Source organism: Myxine glutinosa, chromosome 4 (genome assembly GCF_964187855.1).
Source record: "Myxine glutinosa chromosome 4, kmMyxGlut1.1, whole genome shotgun sequence".
Classification (NCBI taxonomy): Eukaryota; Metazoa; Chordata; class Myxini; order Myxiniformes; family Myxinidae; genus Myxine; species Myxine glutinosa.
This window is the reverse complement of record NC_136264.1, coordinates 100,209,467-100,224,948: the sequence shown is the minus strand read 5'-3', so window position 1 is coordinate 100,224,948 and position 15,482 is coordinate 100,209,467. Positions and strand designations below refer to the sequence as shown.

Below are 15,482 nucleotides of genomic sequence, written 5' to 3'. Positions count from 1 at the left end.
TGCTTTACTGTATACGATAGCATTATCCTGCCTGCAAAACACGAGGGGGACAGTTTATAGCAGGGCAAAGATACTAACCCAGGAACGACAGCTTAGATGTGAGTGTGCATACCTAGTCAGGTAAACAGGCAGATGTGGACAGATTTAACAGTTATAAACGAGGCACACCATAGCTGTTATCATATGTATGCTCAAACCAAAATCAAGCAATGGAAAACACAAATCACTTTTTAATGCTATCCTCCTGCACACAAATCATAATAAAGCACCAAAGCGTCGGTTTTCCTATCCCTACCTCTATGGCATCATATTCACAGAGGTATGAAGGTTCCAAGTCAAAATGCAGGAATTTTATTTGAACTCTGTAGCCATTCGGGACCTGGACATGCCATGTACGCTGCAGAAAGTTGGGGTAGACGTAGGGGTAGTTTGGTGAGCGCAATGCCCCAAACAACTCCTGCTTTGCTTTCGGAACCACTTCATCATTACTCGTTGAGAAACAGCCAAGACCAAGGAGCCATGACATCAGAAAGCAGTAAATGAAGCTGTGCACAGAAACAGTTTTTATACAATTATTATATTGAGTAAGATTGGATTTACATATATTTTGTCATATCCCAGTCAATCAGGGATATATACAGTCACGTGAAAAAGTAAGTACACCCCATGTAAAGTTTTGACTTTTTCAACATATTGTTACAGATACGACTTTGATGGTATGGTGGGCCGAGCGGGATGGCCGCCGTATCCGTACAAGTTACCCGATTGTGCCCGAATGTTGACTAATCGCGCTACGCTGGCTCAATAGGAAAGAGAAGACACCCGGCTGGGTTATAATGACACAATACGACACCAGGGTTTCGATTCTCAAGTATATTCGTACGGAAAAAGGTTAGATTACAGGGGCTAGAGGTATATTACAGGAAGACAGGCACTTAGACACACTCTTATATTATCCCCGGACAGACGACAGACACACGGGACAAAATGCTGACTCACACGGGGGTTGATGAAAAGGGGAGGCAGGTCGCGATGGCTCAGGTGCACCTGGCTCAGGGACAGAATCACGTACGGTGGTGTCCAGAGATGCGTGAAGGTATCACAGCGCTTGTGGGTCGCGACTTTGGTCTCAAGCTGGGGAGGTCGCTCAGCGCTCGGGAGGGTGGCGTCTTTTCCTTCCAAGCTCGGGGCGCATCTCTTTGTCACGTCCGGCGCGGGGCCGCGTATATATCCGGCGGGGAGTGACACGCCCTCGGCTCGTTAGCGCCGCCCCAGATGGCATCGGCCCATGGCTTCTCATTGGGTGCGGGGGTTACCGGCTCCGCCCTTGACGAGGGGCCGACAGGGAGCCCCTTCGTGGTAACCCCGTGGAGCGCGTGGTCAATGGTGGCTAACCGAGCCGGAAGGAGGACGCCCACTCCCCATGCCGTCACCGCGCCGCCCCCCTCTTTTGTTGTTGTTGTTGTAGTTGGCGCTTCTTCATGGGGAAGAGATGCGGAGAGGTATGGGGAGGTCCTAAACTTCCTAACAGGTGCCATATAATCACATTCTGGTGCAACGAAGAGTCATAATTAATGGAAACAAGTCCTTAACTGACATAGATTAAGAATAACTAGCAAGATGTCCTATAATTGTCTACGTGTGGTGCGGGGGACCTGGGCACGACATTTAATGGGGGGATGAAGGGGAAGATCGGCTCTAATGGGTGTTGTTTACAGACAATGGGACTAGGGAATGGGGTAAGGGAGAGTTGGGGAGTATCGGAGAAAATAGGGGAATATTTACAAGCGGATATGGAGGCCAAATTCCATATTCGCAACATTGCACCCTTCTCTACCCTCGGGGCGTCCCGACCCGATAAATTTTTACCTACTTTAGTGTGGCACGCAATGTAGTTCCCTCTACTATTAACTCTACCCTGAGTGCGACAGTTTTACAGATATTCACAAATGAGTAAATATGTCCCCCTGCGACGTTGCACCCTTCTCCTCACAGAAACACACCCACAGGATAACCGAATCCGGAAAGAATTCTCAAACTAAACATACAGCCGGTAGGGAGCATTATTTACAAGACTACGCTGCTATTTACACTACGATCCAGGACCTGTTTTTGGAGGAACACATGCAGATGTTATGCATAGAGAGAGCGCGCTTGCCAACATCGATACACCAACCCACGAGTGCTCTGTGGCCGACGGCCTTTAATAACGTGCAGAGCACCCTTCCCCGAGCATCAACAGCACCACCCCACCACCAATCGGTGCAGTCACCATTGTTCATTGGAATAAAAATAACTTCAACAACCCCTAACCCTGCAGGTGTCTCTTGCTCTTCTTGTGGTGCACTTGGTGGTTAACTAAAAGTGGTTCACCTGTATGGCATAGGTGCCACGTTGACCCATAGGTCCATCCCCGGGTGGTGCTTGGCCGCAACGAACTGCGGTCCATTGTGGGTGGCCACAACCATTGCGGTCCATATGGTGTACCGATCCAGGCAGCGAACAGCGAAAGTGCAGGCCCACAACTGCGTCGCCAGCACCTCTCTCTCCTCTCTCTCTACCCCAAAGCCAGATCCTCGGAGGTGGGAGACAAAAGAAGCAGACAAGTGAGTAAGGTGGTAAGGGCGCAAAAGTGCACGCAATGTAAGGTAATGCACACTGGGGGCACATGGGAACCAGGTGAGACAGGTACGTTCCTATCGTACGCCCCCCCCCCACCAGGTAACCTACATGGCCCCTCCCTTACCCCTTACTGTATCCACAAAACACAACACTACCCATAAACATCTACTTTACAAATCGACAAACATCCCTACTGTCTTCCCCGTTCCTCCCATATACCAAATTCGTCTTCTCTCCCTCCTAACCAATCAAATTTGCCATTTTCAACTCTCATCAAAATTTGCCATCTCCAACTGAACATCAAAATTTGCCATCACCAATTCATCATCAGTCCCTCCGAGGGAGGGAGAGATGGAATCACCCCAATGTCTCATCCACGTCGTGATGCGTCTCACAAATCCTCACAGCAATCTCATTTCCTGCAACAAACAAAGAAAACACAGGTGTGGAGTCATCATCATCACCACAGGCAAGTGGCTGCGTATGGTGCGACAGGTTCATCAATCCTAACTATCTCCTAAATGACTTTAACAACTTTACACTACCCGGGGGCTTTCTCCGGCCAAACCATTGGCCCTCTTACACTATGGGTTCTAAAAACCAATTCCCATTGGCCAAACTGTGGTGCTCTTCAATTTGGGGTCTCACTCCCCCGATTCATCTCCCGGTGCCCTCGCACAATTTCTGGGCTGCGGCGTGTACCTCTCCCAGTGGGTCTACCCACCTGCACACCTCCACCACTGCAGTTGCCTCCGAGCTTACCTGCTCCTCACCCTAACCTAACTACCTGGGGAAGGCCCTCTGGCTCTCTCCCCACTCCGTGCCCTCTCTGGCACTGGGCTGCCCGATCCACACCCGGGATCCTCAGGTACCCACGCACAACTACCGGCTCCCAGAGCCCACCTGCGGCCTCACCTGGCCGACATCCTCACAGTGGTGGAGTGCCCAACCAACTACACACACTAACAGGCTACACGCCCAGCCATTTCCACAACACTAATGCACCCATTCACAACACCATTCTGCAACCGCACCACAAATGCCAATATCCAACCACAATTTACCTGCACCCTCTACCTAACACTTACACTACCCGCCCCGGGTGCTCGTGAAAGGGGTCCACTCTTCCCCCATCCACACCTTCGCACCATGCACACCACTCCGTACCACTCACTCCAACTCTCTCCACACACCTGTACCTGCACACCTGTGCTCTCGCACCTGGTGCCACCTGCACCCTTCTCTCCCCAAGCGCATTCGCGCTGATCCACACACTCACTACTCATACACTGCTCCACACACCTGTCCAGTTGCACACCTGTGCAATCACACCTGTTCAACTCTCACAAACACGGCATCATCTCAGCTAACTACTCCCTTCTGAAACTTGCGCTTCCCAGTCGTCCCTTTAAACTATTGCGCTCCCACGTCATTATCATCCACACTAATCTACCTGCGTCCCCACTACAGGTATCAGTCACTAACTAACCTTAACGTTACCTAATGTCATCTTCGCTAGATCCCTACTAATAACCTAACCCACCCGGGCTAGTTTTCACTGCCATACACCCCATAATCTAGTGCGCATTTGCCCCCCCACATGGGAAGGATGGTGGATTTGCCATCCCACCACATCGGGGGTCTCTCACTACCAATTTTGCACATCAAATTTCAACAAATCAAAAATTTGGCCAATCACTGCCCATCATCTGCCAATCACTACTGCCAATCCCTTGCCAATCATCAAATTTTGTTTTTCTCTAATTTTGGGTCCAAAACACTAACCTCATCACCCAGTCTACTCACTACTGCCTCTCGGTGCGCCAATTCCTGTCCAAAGCCCGGCTTCGTAAAGCCAAGCAATGGATGCTGGTTGTTTTGTGCCTGCGGCTGGATGCGTCCGGCATTCGGGGCAGGGACGGGGGCTTACCCGGGCCGAGATCCCACGCATCACCTCGGCGTGGAGCCATCCAATGTCCCGATCTCGACCTGCCGGCACGTCTCAACAAAACGTGGTCGCCATAACGACCCTTCCTATCGGGCTGCCCGCTCCGCCTATTGGAGCACAGACGTGGCCGTTCAAAGCGAGGCCCAGCACGCACCGAGGGCCCGATTCGGCTATAAGTCGTTCTAAACTCTATCCCGTCTAACGTCGATGCTTCACCTGCATGCTTACATCCCGCAGCCCGTTCCTTGCTCACACATCCAGCCGTGCCCATGCTCCTCGTACCTTTCCTTACACACCCAGGTACCCTCATTCCACTCACAGCCTTGGTCACACACCTGACCACCGAACACTTTGGCACACATTCGTTGCTCGCACACCTCACCAATACACCGCTTCGCACCCCCTCCTCGGTCACCTCCTCTGTGACAATCACAGGTGTGCCCTCATTCGCACACCCAACCACGTGCCTCACCACCAACTCCAGCGTGCATTCCCACTCACGCTCTACCATTCCAGGTGTGCATCCTTCCATCCCAGGTGTACATCCTCGCTCACCTGTCACAACTAACTCACGCTCCTTGTCACTCTCACTACTTTCACCTCCATTCTTGACAGCGCACTCACCCTTACTCTTGACAGCGCAGTCTTTCCCCATGCACCTGTCCGTCACACACCTTTCTCGCGCACACTCTCCCGTTACACCCTCTGTAACACTCACCACAGGTGGACACTCTTCCTTACTTCTGACAGCGCACTCTTTCCTCATGCACCTGTCCGTCACACACCTTTCTCGCGCACACTCTCCCGTCACACCCTCTGTAACACTCACCACACCACGCTTCCATGTGCTCCCTCGCACACGCGCTACGACCGACTCACTCTCGCCAGCACCCTCACTCCTTGGCACGCACTTTTTCCTCACACACCCCAGAGTCGGACTTTCTTGCACACCTCCTTTTTCGCACACCAGACCTGTCGCACACTTCACCAACGGCCTCTCACGAACACCCGGGTCCATCTCGACCCCCAAGCTTCTTAAATCCCCTGGCGCATCATACGCACGACCATATTGGTCACCACTTACACCGGGTCCTCTTCCTCTTCGCTTCTCCTCCATCACCTGCGAATCCCTCATCCGGTTAACGAGCACATCACGATCCAAACACAGACTTTGGACCAATTCTTTTATCTCCTCTTTTATCTCTTTGTTATCCCCTCTCCGTCGCTTCTTAATTTCGCTCATCCCTTCTTCCACTTCTTCTAATTTGTGCTTCACCTCTTTTATTCCCCGGTACGTCTCCTCAAGCTCATCCTCCAAGGCTACCTTGACCGTTTCCATGTGCGTCCTCACCTGCCGGTCCTTCGTCTCCATTACCTCTATCACCTCGTCCAACCTCGTTGTCAGTCCCTCACGTACCATCTGACATTCCCTCTTTGTCGCTATCAAGTCGTTTTTAATTTCTTTTTGTGTCGCCTTTAAACCTCCTAATACCGCAGTGTTCCTTTGAACCTGCTCCACTAACTCCGTTTGTCCCACCGTCAGCTGCTCCACCTCCTGCGTCAGGTCCTCTATGCCCCCTTGTAACTTTACAGTCCCCTTTCTCACCTCCTTTTCCATGTGCTCCTCACAGTGCCTCACCTCCTCGCGCACTCCTCCGACCTCCTCACTCACTCCTCTTCTGATCTCCTCTCCCATCACTTGCATCTCCTGCCCAGATGCCACCCTCATCTGCTCCATTTCCTCCCTGTGAGCATCCAGTTTGGCTTCTACCCCCATTCTGACCCCCTCTATCTGCTGCTCCATTTGTTTAACTTCCCTTTCCGCTTGGTCCCTCATGTCCCTCAATTTGCCTTCCATACTGTTTTCTAACCCCTCTAACCCTTTTTGCATCCCTTCCATTTGATTCTCTTGAGCGGCCATTCTGTTTTCTACCCCCGTTAACCCATGTTTCACTCCCTCTATCTGATTCTCCTGGGCAGCCATTCTATTTTCTACCCCCGTTAACCCCTCCTGTATTTCCCCTAATCTATCGTCTAATTTCCCAAATTTCATGTCTAATCCCTCTATTCTACTCCCTAACCCCCCGATCTGCGCCCCCATGTCCTCCCTCAATTTCTCGCTATTGGACCCCATTTGGCCCTCCAATCGCTCACCCTGAGCATCCATCCGGTTTCCCAACCGCTCACCCAATCGCTCATTATTAGCCCTCGTTTCCTCCCTCATTTTCTCGCTATTCTGGGCCATAAGGGCCTTCATTTGTATGAAAAAAAGGCCCCAATCCATCGGGGGCGCTGCCACGGTCGCTGGCGCGGTGATCAGCGAGGCGCCATTTTGCGCGCCCGCTTCTTCGTGCGTGACGGCGCTATTTTGCGAACCTGCCGCCCTCACTGCTTCGCTCTCCTCCTGTCCCTCATTTTGGTCCTGGATCGACCCTACCTCACTCTCCCCTACCGGACCCCAGCCGTCTTGATCCGCCATAGCGCGACTTGCAAAATTCGAGTTTCGTAAAACAAAACAAATTTCGGCCGCTCCAAATTTTGACCAAATTTTTTTTTTTCCTCTATTCGTTTTTTTTTTTCTTCAAAATTTGGTCGGGCCTCGAATCTCACTCCCGACACCAATTGTTACAGATACGACTTTGATGGTATGGTGGGCCGAGCGGGATGGCCGCCGTATCCGTACAAGTTACCCGATTGTGCCCGAATGTTGACTAATCGCGCTACGCTGGCTCAATAGGAAAGAGAAGACACCCGGCTGGGTTATAATGACACAATACGACACCAGGGTTTCGATTCTCAAGTATATTCGTACGGAAAAAGGTTAGATTACAGGGGCTAGAGGTATATTACAGGAAGACAGGCACTTAGACACACTCTTATATTATCCCCGGACAGACGACAGACACACGGGACAAAATGCTGACTCACACGGGGGTTGATGAAAAGGGGAGGCAGGTCGCGATGGCTCAGGTGCACCTGGCTCAGGGACAGAATCACGTACGGTGGTGTCCAGAGATGCGTGAAGGTATCACAGCGCTTGTGGGTCGCGACTTTGGTCTCAAGCTGGGGAGGTCGCTCAGCGCTCGGGAGGGTGGCGTCTTTTCCTTCCAAGCTCGGGGCGCATCTCTTTGTCACGTCCGGCGCGGGGCCGCGTATATATCCGGCGGGGAGTGACACGCCCTCGGCTCGTTAGCGCCGCCCCAGATGGCATCGGCCCATGGCTTCTCATTGGGTGCGGGGGTTACCGGCTCCGCCCTTGACGAGGGGCCGACAGGGAGCCCCTTCGTGGTAACCCCGTGGAGCGCGTGGTCAATGGTGGCTAACCGAGCCGGAAGGAGGACGCCCACTCCCCATGCCGTCACCGCGCCGCCCCCCTCTTTTGTTGTTGTTGTTGTAGTTGGCGCTTCTTCATGGGGAAGAGATGCGGAGAGGTATGGGGAGGTCCTAAACTTCCTAACAGGTGCCATATAATCACATTCTGGTGCAACGAAGAGTCATAATTAATGGAAACAAGTCCTTAACTGACATAGATTAAGAATAACTAGCAAGATGTCCTATAATTGTCTACGTGTGGTGCGGGGGACCTGGGCACGACATTTAATGGGGGGATGAAGGGGAAGATCGGCTCTAATGGGTGTTGTTTACAGACAATGGGACTAGGGAATGGGGTAAGGGAGAGTTGGGGAGTATCGGAGAAAATAGGGGAATATTTACAAGCGGATATGGAGGCCAAATTCCATATTCGCAACAATATATCAACAAACAGCTATTTGTTCGTCATTTCAACAATATTGATAAATAAAGGTGATATACTATAACAAATATCATGAAACATTTACATTTTGTAGTCCATTGTATAATTTAAATAAACATAAATGCAAATTTCGCATGTGGAAAAAGTAAAGTACACCCCCACATTTATCACCACTTCAAATACCTAAAATTAGAATCAGGTGCACCAGCTCAGGTGCAAATGATTAGAACATCGTTAGAGAGGATCTTGGAGGAACCTGTCTTATTTAAACCTCAGACATTTAGTTTGGTTTGCTCTTTGTTGTTGAAGTGTGTGGCGTCACCATGCCTAGATCAAAAGAGCTCTCTGAGGCCTTCAGAAAGAAGGTTATAGATGCCTACGAGTCTGGGAAGGGATTTAAAAAGATCTCCAAACAATTTGAAATCAATCATTCGACTGTCCGGAAGATCATTTACAAGTGGAGGAGATTCCAAACAACTGCCAACTTGTTCAGGCCAGGCCGCCCCAGCAAGTTCAGCCCGAGAACAAGCCTGCAAGATGCTGAAAGAAGTCTCTAAAAACCCCAGAATGTCATCACGGGACCTAGGGTAGCTCTTTCCACTTTTGATGTCAAAGTGCATGAGTCTACCATTAGAAAGAGGCTGCACAAATTCTATCTACATGGGAGGTGTGCCAGGAGGAAACCTTTGCTGTCCAGAAAGAACATCAGTGCAAGACTAAAGTTTGCCAATGAACACCTCGGCAAAGACCAGCACTTCTGGAACAATGTGCTCTGGACAGATGAATCAAAGGTAGAGCTATTTGGCCTCAGGACCAGAAGACATGTTTGGCGAAAACCAAAGACAGCATTTGACCACAATAACCTGATACCAACTGGAAAGCATGGTGGTGGAAATATTATGGTTTGAGGCAGCTTTGCTGCATCAGGGCCTGGGCAGCTCACCATCATAGAATCCACTATGAATTCTTCATTGTACCAGAGGGTGCTTGAGGATAATGTGAGACCATCTGTCGGAGAGTTGCAGCTCAACCGAAGGTGGACCTTGCAACATGACGATGACCCTAAACATACCAGTAAATCCACCAAGGAATGGCTGGAAAGAAAGAAATGGAGGGTTCTGGAATGGCCAAGTCAAAACCCGGATCTAAATCCCATCGAGATGTGGGGGGGGGGGGGGGGGGGTTGAAACGAGCTGTGCATGCAAGAAACCCCTCAAACATCGCACAGCTGAAAGAATTCTGCATGGAGGAGTGGGAAAAAATTTCTCCCAGTCGATGTCAGAGACTGGTAGACAGTTATAAGAAACGCCTACTTGAGGTTGTTTCTGCCAAAGGGGGCAATACCACCTATGAGAGCCAAGGGTGTACTTACTTTTTCCACATGCGAAATTTGCATTTATGTTTATTTAAATTATACAATGGACTACAAAATGTAAATGTTTCATGATATTTGTTGTATTATATCACCTTTATCTGTCAATATTGTTGAAATGAAGATCAAATAGCTGTATGTTGAAATATGTTGAAAAAGTCAAAAGTTTACATGGGGTGTACTTACTTTTTCACGTGACTGTATATCTGTGCAGTGTCTGTGTTGTGTTGTGTTGTCTTGTCTTGTCTTGTCACTGAACTACTTACTCAAACTTTTGTGAAATCGTACCAAACTTCTGGTATGCACATACAGTATCTCTCCCGTCAGTATGTCCTCAGGGTATTTTTTTAAAAAAAGTTTCCAATTTTGTTTGGGGGAATTTTTTCGGGAATTTTTTTTTTCAACTTAAGTCTTCAACTTCAATTGTTTATGAAATGTGATATCACGTATATTACAAATACATTTGTGCAAAATAATTGTTTGAATTATGATTGGCTTAAACCATGACAAAACGGCAACTCGGGTGCAGTCATTTATCTATATATCTACACATCTGGGCAGTGTCTGTGTTGTCACTTAACGACTCCCTCAAACTTTTGTTTCCGTGGTTGTGAAGTGTTTTTAATGACGTTGTGGTGGTTTTGAATCACGTGGTGGTGATGTATTTATAATTACGGTGGTGAGGTGTTTTGAATTACGTGGTGGTGAGGTGTTTTGAATTAGTTGGTGATGAGGTGTCTGGAATTACGTGATGGTGAGGTGTTTTGAATTACTTGGTGGTGAGGTGTTTTTAAATGACGTGATGGTGAGGTGTTTTTAATTTTGTGGCTGTGAGGTGTTTTTATTACGTGTTTTATGGCTGTGAGGTGTTTTAGATTACTTGATGGTGAAGTGTTTTGAATTACTTGGTGGTGAGGTGTTTTGAATTACTTGGTGGTGACGTGTTTTGAATTACTTGGTGGTGAAGTGTTTTGAATTACTTGGTGGTGAAGTGTTTTTAATTACGTGGTGGTGAAGTGTTTTGAATTACTTGGTGGTGACGTGTTTTGAATTACTTGGTGGTGAAGTGTTTTTAATTACGTGGTGGTGAAGTGTTTTGAATTACTTGGTGGTGACGTGTTTTGAATTACTTGGTGGTGAAGTGTTTTGAATTACTTGGTGGTGAAGTGTTTTTAATTACGTGGTGGTGAAGTGTTTTGAATTACGTGGTGGTGAAGTGTTTTGAATTACTTGGTGGTGACGTGTTTTGAATTACGTGGTGGTGCGGTGTTTTGAATTACTTGGTGGTGAAGTGTTTTGAATTACTTGGTGGTGACGTGTTTTGAATTACTTGGTGGTGAAGTGTTTTGAATTACTTGGTGGTGACGTGTTTTGAATTACGTGGTGGTGCGGTGTTTTGAATTACTTGGTGGTGAAGTGTTTTGAATTACTTGGTGGTGACGTGTTTTGAATTACTTGGTGGTGAAGTGTTTTGAATTACTTGGTGGTGAAGTGTTTTGAATTACTTGGTGGTGAAGTGTTTTGAATTACTTGGTGGTGCGGTGTTTTGAATTACTTGGTGGTGACGTGTTTTGAATTACTTGGTGGTGAAGTGTTTTGAATTACTTGGTGGTGAGGTGTTTTGAATTACTTGGTGGTGACGTGTTTTGAATTACGTGGTGGTGTGGTGTTTTGAATTACTTGGTGGTGAAGTGTTTTGAATTACTTGGTGGTGACGTGTTTTGAATTACTTGGTGGTGAAGTGTTTTGAATTACTTGGTGTTGAAGTGTTTTGAATTACTTGGTGGTGAAGTGTTTTGAATTACTTGGTGGTGCGGTGTTTTGAATTACTTGGTGGTGACGTGTTTTGAATTACTTGGTGGTGCGGTGTTTTGAATTACTTGGTGGTGAAGTGTTTTGAATTACTTGGTGGTGCGGTGTTTTGAATTACTTGGTGGTGACGTGTTTTGAATTACGTGGTGGTGTGGTGTTTTGAATTACTTGGTGGTGACGTGTTTTGAATTACGTGGTGGTGACGTGTTTTGAATTACTTGGTGGTGAAGTGTTTTGAATTACTTGGTGGTGTGGTGTTTTGAATTACTTGGTGGTGCGGTGTTTTGAATTACTTGGTGGTGACGTGTTTTGAATTACTTGGTGGTGACAGGTTTTGAATTACTTGGTGGTGACGTGTTTTGAATTACTTGGTGGTGACGTGTTTTGAATTACTTGGTGGTGACGTGTTTTGAATTACTTGGTGGTGACGTGTTTTGAATTACGTGGTGGTGAGGTGTAATCGTTCCAAATTTCCAGTCTGCACCTCCCCTTCCCCTATGTATGTGCTGAGGGGTTCTTTCTTGAAAAAAAATAAAAAATTCAACCAATACATCCACCATTCCCGCTTTCTTCAACCTAAATTTCCGATAAAAATGTAATATCACAAACACAACAAATACATTTGTGCAAAATAATTGTTTGTATTGTGATTGGTGAAAATCATGACAACACAGCAACTCAGGTACAGTCATTATCCTCGGCTAAAATAAGCCCGTTCCTCAGTAACGACAAATTACAATTAGTTCGTATACAAGCTAGGATATGTATATATGTATATGTATATGTATTTGTATATGTATATGTATATAAATATATGCTGCTCCTCTGATGCATAACTTGTGTTCTTTGCATAACCACACTTTACTGCTCATCTACACTCCCTTATTCACTTTGAGACAAAAAACCCCACTAGTCCTAACAATCGTAACAAACAACTCATGTCAAAGTGGTCACGCTGGCACGCTGATGTGAATGCTCCAAGTTGGGCAGAACCGGAGCACCGTGAGGCCCCAAATTTTAGGGTGTTGATACGTCAGAATCTGGGAAAGGTTTCAAGTTACCGCACGTTGACCATGAAGGCCGTTTTGAGGCCATCAAAGGCTACTATAAAGTGTCAATTGGGATGTGGGGTCATCCACTGCTGCCGCCGGCCCGCAGGCAAAAGGTAACCACCATGAGGCCAATATAACTCCATAGCTTTTGTCCGACACGGGCCGAAACTCATACCGGGAAAAGCTCATCTGGCCATGCAGCGCTGGGAACCACACTCCTAATATACATAAATTGCGACATCCAGTATACGTAAATTACATATTTACGTCACACGTCACGTCACGTCACGTCACCACGTCACACGCACACACGCACACACGCACACACACACGCACACGCACGCACACACACACACGTCACAACATGCACATGTACACACGTCACAACATACACACACACACACACACACACACACACACACACACACACACACACACACACGTACATGTACACACGTCACAACATACACACACACACACACACACACACACACACACACACACACACACACACACACACACACACAGACATGCATATGTCACAACACACATATACAAACACACATATGCAGACACACACATATATGTCACAACACACATATGCACAACACACACACACACACACACACACACACACACACAAACACACACACACACACACACACACACACGTCACAACACACATATACACACACACATATGCAGACACACACATATATGTCACAACACACATATGCACAACACACACACACACACACACACATGTCACAACACACACACACACACACACACACACACACACACACACACACACACACACACACACACACACACACACACACACGTCACAACACACATATACACACATATGTCACAACACACATACAAACAAACAAACAAACACACACATCCACATCATCTAATGTGTCGAGTTTTACACTAAGAATTTAAAATAAAACAACTAGTAATTAAAAAACAAAAGATCCTGACAATATTCAGTAACTTATTGAATGTCATTGCTTAACTGCTATCTGTTGCTATCTATTTATCACGGCCAGTGTAAGTAAACATGGAAGACCACGTGAGATATTTCCCGCAAGTCACTGAGATAGATAGGCCTTTATTGTAATCACTGACCGAAAGAAAGACCTCGCACCGGTAACTCTAAAAAAACATTTCAAATGTTAATAAAAAGTGCTTTGTAAAATGAAGCAAAGGAAACTGAAAATGCTGGATGACTATGTAGCGGCTGCCGCTGGGCTTTCACAATCGCCTTGCACCTATCAAGGACGCGGAGCGATCACCATGCCGGGCTCGTCCAGGACGCCCGGGCAGGCCCGCGCTCAACTTGCCAGGCCTCGGTCGGGACGCCCGGGCATGCCCGGGCATGCCCGGGCAGGCTCGCCCTCAACTTGCCAGGCCGCAGCCAGGACGCTGGGCCACGCCCCCTGGCGCCGGGCCTGGGCAAACCCCCTGGGTTAATAGATATATATTGCTGACCGATAAACGGGTTTTCAGAGTGCCTGAGTGTTTGATTTCAATAAAGCAACTCAGATGAATTCCAGCTTTTTGTCGCGTCCATTCTTCTGATCGACGTGGGAGCCCCAGCTCCTTCAACTAAATACTTTAGACAGAGGAACAAGCACAAAACAAGAAGAGGTGCAAAGGTATTTTGAATGGGAAATAAACTCCTAACCTCATCTGTACCTTAAACAAGTGACAACAGAAACTATAAGGTCTTAAATAAACAGCCCACCTACCGGGTTTGGTTCATCATGAAAGCACAACGAGAGATGGGAAATCAAGAGCTTCGGAATCCTCCCACTTATGTCCCTCCCTGGTCAGTTCCCCGCCCTTATTCCCTCCAGACTCATCACCCTCTCCCCTCACTTACTGCCAAAGAAACTCCTCCCTTGTTGGGAGAGCACCACAGTGAGGATGAGTGCTCCCAGCAAATATGATCCGTTCATCTATATAAACTATCCAGGTGTGCTAGTTATACAATAAGGACGACATTATGTTGTCTAATCCTTCCAAAGAGAAACTGTGGCCAAGTGGTCACGGTCCATAATATTGTTATGTTTGTGGGGTAGTGATTACTTTAGACCAGGTAGATTTGTATCGGTAGCATGCTCTGATTGTTGTGAAGAAGAAGAACCACCACCATGTAATAAGTAGGATTTTGTTTAGCCCGAATGGCAGATTAAGGTGTATCTCCGTCTCCATTATGAGGAATGGGGCATGTTAACTAGCTCAGGGATTATGTTCATTCCCTGTATGTCTTTCCCTCGGTGATTTACATCCTTTGTCCCTTATGGCACCCTATTAGACGTAGAGTAGAGAAGGAATTGCCCATTAACTGCTTTAAATAACAATAAAAAGCAACCAGAAGCCAGTTCTGATCAATGCCGATGGCATGGCAACCAGCTACATCACCACAGGGTCAGGCAGGCCGAAAAGCCACACCTTGAGGAGACACCATTGGTCAGGGTTATGATTGACAGGCGGACTGCGTCACGAAGGCGGACTGCGTCACGGAGGCGGACTGAATCACGAAGTCGGACTGCGTCACGAAGGCGGACGGCGTGTTGAGTGGTGAAGAGCTGAGCCTGTGGTGTTGGCCTGCAGGGATTGGAGAAGAAGCACCGATGACATGAGAGGTTGGCTGAGAAAAGAATGAGCTGACGGACTTTTGGCCGGCTTGGTTCGGACTTTGGTGGGAGACGGCTGTGCGCTGACATTTCTCTCTTAATTGGGCTTCATCGCAGCGGCTGTGTTCCAGGACTTTGCTGGTGGACGTTCAGGCGGAAGAGCCACGGACGGAGAGCTGCAGATTTCCAGGCGGGAACAACACATGGATGAGCGCTGCTGGGCTGCAGCGTGACGAGGTGCGGCATAAAGAACGAGGGCGCAACGAGGCCT

General features: G+C 47.9%; 1 long non-coding RNA gene across 1 annotated transcript; it reads right to left on the bottom strand.

The window, feature by feature from the left end:
• Positions 1–212: 212 nt before the first annotated feature.
• LOC144891549 (uncharacterized) lies at positions 213–14,384 on the bottom strand. Its single transcript, XR_013622983.1, has 2 exons — positions 14,321–14,384; positions 213–545 (listed from the first exon to the last, which is right to left on the bottom strand). It is a non-coding gene; the product is annotated as an uncharacterized LOC144891549 (long non-coding RNA).
• Between the last annotated feature and the right edge of the window lie 1,098 nt (positions 14,385–15,482).